General features: G+C 48.0%; 1 protein-coding gene across 2 annotated transcripts in view; it reads right to left on the reverse strand.

Moving 5' to 3' along the window:
* Window positions 1-5,000, reverse strand: part of homer1 (homer scaffold protein 1) — a 25,756-nt gene that overhangs the window by 19,778 nt on the left and 978 nt on the right. The window lies entirely within an intron of this gene.

Here is a 5,000-nt window from a genome sequence, read left to right on the forward strand (position 1 = left end):
GTGTCAGCTGTGTGTGTTTACCTGTGTCAGCTGTGTTGTGTGTTTACCTGTGTCAACTGTGTGTGTTTACCTGTGTCAGCTGTGTGTTTGCCTGTGTCAGCTGTGTGTGTTTACCTGTGTCAGCTGTGTTGTGTGTTTACCTGTGTCAACTGTGTGTGTTTACCTGTGTCAGCTGTGTTGTGTGTTTACCTGTGTCAACTGTGTGTGTTTACCTGTGTCAGCTGTGTTGTGTGTTTACCTGTGTCAGCTGTGTGTGTTTGCCTGTGTCAGCTGTGTTGTGTGTTTACCTGTGTCAACTGTGTGTGTTTACCTGTGTCAGCTGTGTTGTGTGTTTACCTGTGTCAACTGTGTGTGTTTACCTGTGTCAGCTGTGTTGTGTGTTTACCTGTGTCAACTGTGTGTGTTTACCTGTGTCAGCTGTGTTGTGTGTTTACCTGTGTCAGCTGTGTGTGTTTACCTGTGTCAGCTGTGTGTGTTTGCCTGTGTCAGCTGTGTTGTGTGTTTACCTGTGTCAACTGTGTGTGTTTACCTGTGTCAGCTGTGTTGTGTGTTTACCTGTGTCAACTGTGTGTGTTTACCTGTGTCAGCTGTGTTGTGTGTTTACCTGTGTCAACTGTGTGTGTTTACCTGTGTCAGCTGTGTTGTGTGTTTACCTGTGTCAGCTGTGTGTGTTTACCTGTGTCAGCTGTGTGTGTTTGCCTGTGTCAGCTGTGTTGTGTGTTTACCTGTGTCAACTGTGTGTGTTTACCTGTGTCAGCTGTGTTGTGTGTTTACCTGTGTCAACTGTGTGTGTTTACCTGTGTCAGCTGTGTTGTGTGTTTACCTGTGTCAACTGTGTGTGTTTACCTGTGTCAGCTGTGTTGTGTGTTTACCTGTGTCAGCTGTGTGTGTTTACCTGTGTCAGCTGTGTGTGTTTGCCTGTGTCAGCTGTGTTGTGTGTTTACCTGTGTCAACTGTGTGTGTTTACCTGTGTCAGCTGTGTTGTGTGTTTACCTGTGTCAACTGTGTGTGTTTACCTGTGTCAGCTGTGTTGTGTGTTTACCTGTGTCAGCTGTGTGTGTTTGCCTGTGTCAGCTGTGTTGTCGATGCCTCGAGAGAAAAGAAAGTGCAGAGCTGAAAGCACCAAAGTGACTGAAGGATTGCCGTAAAATCTCTGGTCGTACGATGTGTGTGACGTCATTGACATTTTAAAAGACTTTTTAAAGCAAATAAGTGACTCTAAAAAATCCAGCAGTGTGTAATTTCCCTGGATGTGGATGTGGAGCCAGAGTGGAACTGCACTCGTCCTGTGAGCGCCCTCATGTGGAGCCAGAGTGGAACTACACACGTCCTATGAGCGCCCTCATGTGGAGCCAGAGGGGAACTGCACTCGTCCTGTGAGCGCCCTCATGTGGAGCCAGAGGGGAACTGCACTCGTCCTGTGAGCGCCCTCATGTGGAGCCAGAGAGGAACTGCACTCGTCCTGTGAGCGCCCTCATGTGGAGCCAGAGGGGAACTGCACTCGTCCTGTGAGCGCCCTCATGTGGAGCCAGAGGGGAACTGCACTCGTCCTGTGAGCGCCCTCATGTGGAGCCAGAGGGGAACTGCACTCGTCCTGTGAGCGCCCTCATGTGGAGCCAGAGGGGAACTGCACTCGTCCTGTGAGCGCCCTCATGTGGAGCCAGAGGGGAACTGCACTCGTCCTGTGAGCGGCTTCATGTGGAGCCGGAGCGGAACTGCACTCGTCCTGTGAGCGCCCTCATGTGGAGCCGGAGCGGAACTGCACTCGTCCTGTGCGCGCCCTCATGTGGAGCCGGAGCGGAACTGCACTCGTCCTGTGAGCGCCCTCATGTGGAGCCGGAGCGGAACTGCACTCGTCCTGTGAGCGCCCTCATGTGGAGCCGGAGCGGAACTGCACTCGTCCTGTGCGCGCCCTCATGTGGAGCCGGAGCGGAACTGCACTCGTCCTGTGAGCGCCCTCATGTGGAGCCGGAGCGGAACTGCACTCGTCCTGTGAGCGCCCTCATGTGGAGCCAGAGCGGAACTGCACACATCCTGTGAGCGCCCTCATGTGGAGCCGGAGCGGAACTGCACTCGTCCTGTGAGCGCCCTCATGTGGAGCCGGAGCGGAACTGCACTCGTCCTGTGAGCGCCCTCATGTGGAGCCGGAGCGGAACTGCACTCGTCCTGTGAGCGCCCTCATGTGGAGCCAGAGCGGAACTGCACACATCCTGTGAGCGCCCTCATGTGGAGCCAGAGCGGAACTGCACTCGTCCTGTGAGCGCCCTCATGTGGAGCCAGAGCGGAACTGCACACATCCTGTGAGCGCCCTCATGTGGAGCCGGAGCGGAACTGCACTCGTCCTGTGAGCGCCCTCATGTGGAGCCAGAGCGGAACTGCACACATCCTGTGAGCGCCCTCATGTGGAGCCAGAGCGGAACTGCACTCGTCCTGTGAGCGCCCTCATGTGGAGCCAGAGTGGAACTGCAACCAGTTCAGAAGCCGGAAGTTTACTAAGAATGGAACTTCTCCCCTTATTAGACATTCTCTGGCGAAGCTCAAACTTACAATCATCAAGTAAAGCAACAACTGAAGCCAATCACAGCTTCCGTGACTACATAGTGACATCACAGGGAGCGATGACATCATCTGGGCCTGAGCCAATCAGCACACTTGCCGTTTCGACAACCCAACATCATAAAACGCTGCATATGAGTGAGTGTGTGTGTGTGTGTGTGAGTGAGTGTGTGAGTGAGTGAGTGTGTGTGTGTGAGAGTGTGTGTGTCAGAGTGTATGTGTGAGTGTGTGTGTGTGTGTGTGTGTGTGTGAGTGTGAGTATGAGTGTGTGTGTGTGTGAGAGTGTGTGTGAGTGTGTGAGTGTGAGTATGAGTGTGTGTGTGTGTGTGAGTGTGTGAGTGTGTGTGCGAGCTAGGGCTGTCAATCTTCCTCTAAATACTATTCGAATTCCATTCCTTATTTTATTTAATATTCGAATAATATTCGAATATTAAATGCTCAAATTCATCCTATTATTAATATTTACGACATTACAGTCTTATGGATCGCCAATGCGTGATGTTGATCGGTCTCATATCTTCACAGATAAACCGTGTCAGTTTGTCTGTTATTGCCTTCTGGCGGACAGCTGGTAAGCCCCGTGACGAGGAGAGAGACAGAAAATAAGTAATTCTTGCCTGTTTTAGCGGCGGTTCCTCGGACAGATCGTCTAGCTTGTCAGTCAGGGTGTAGCGTTGTCATAAAAAATAACGTATATTTTTCTCTCCGTTTTGGCCTTCCGTCCACACTGAGACAGCGTTTTAATTAATGAAAACGCACTCCAAAGTGGATACATTTGAAAACGCCGTTTTCACGTTGTAGTGTGGACTGTGAATCAAATTGTCAGGAGTGGTGATCTCCGTTTCCATGGAGACATTGCTCTCCGCGATTTTTTTTTTTACAGTAATGTTATGATGATACAGCGTGGATAACGTGCACAATTGTGTTACGATTCAAAAACTTTATTCATCACAAGAAACAAAAGCATTTAATTTTCACATGCGTGTAAGCCAAGGCGGCGGGAAAGGCAAGATTGCAAAATTTTTTTAAAATATACATTAAAAAAGCAATATTCGAATAGGAACTTCAGCATTCGAATAGTATTGATTTTTTTAATATTCGAATTATATTCGAATTTCGGAATTCGTTCCAACAGCCCTAGTGCGAGCGAGTGAGTGTGAGTGTGTGTGTGTGTGTGTGAGTGTGTGTGTGTGAGTGTGTGCTGAAACTGCATCTGTCAGGACATGAATACTGGATTGAACGGATCTCACACACACTGTCAGTACACACACACACTCACACACTGCCAGTACACACACCATCGGTACACACACACACACACACACACACATACACACACACACACACTGCCAGTATACACACCGTCAGTACACACACACACACACACTGCCAGTACACACACCATCGGTACACACACACACACACTGCCAGTACACACACCGTCAGTACACACACACACACACTGCCAGTATACACACCGTCAGTACACACACCACACACTGCCAGTACACACACCGTCGGTACACACACACACACACACACACTGCCGGTACACACACCGTCAGTACACACACACACACACACACACACTGCCAGTACACACACCGTTGGTACACACACACACACTGCCAGTACACACACCGTTGGTACACACACACACACACACACACACACACACACACACACTGTCAGTACACACACCGTCAGTACACACACACTGCCAGTATACACACCGTCAGTACACACACACACACACTGCCAGTACACACACCGTCAGTACACACACACACTGCCAGTACACGCACACACACACACACACACACACACACACTGCCAGTACACACACCGTTGGTTGTGTGTCACGAGAACGCAAACAGTGGAGGAAGAAGCGCATGTGTATCAGTGTATTAGACCTGTAAAGAGACGGCAGCCTAATATTCCCCAGGCCGACTCACTGTTAATGAACAACAGACTCAGTTAACGCTCGCTCACTCACTCGCTCGCTCACTCACTCACTCACTCACTGGAACTGATATAATGATTCATCTAGATATGCTTTTAATATATCCAGCGAAGACCATGCAGTTATTTTACATCTTATTTACATTTATTTAATTTCTGCATGTAATCTAATTTGCATCTTTGTTCTATTTTGTTCATTTGTGCTATTGCTTTATTTGTTATTATTTTATTACAGACTGATAACTTGACTTTTATAATAGTGTTTGAAATTTATATTTGAAATTTATATTTATATTATATTTATGTAGACTTTTTTCATTTGCATTGTTCTTGCATTCCATGTTTTAAAAAAAATCTGACGAGTAAAAAAAATTACTAGCCAAGGTTGGTCAATATTACGACTTGTGATGTCATAATTTCGACAGTCATTTCTAACTTTTTGTTATTATTGACAATCATTTTCACATTTTTGTTATAAGTAT

This window comes from Rutilus rutilus (genome assembly GCF_951802725.1).
Source record: "Rutilus rutilus genome assembly, chromosome: 18".
NCBI lineage: Eukaryota > Metazoa > Chordata > Actinopteri > Cypriniformes > Leuciscidae > Rutilus > Rutilus rutilus.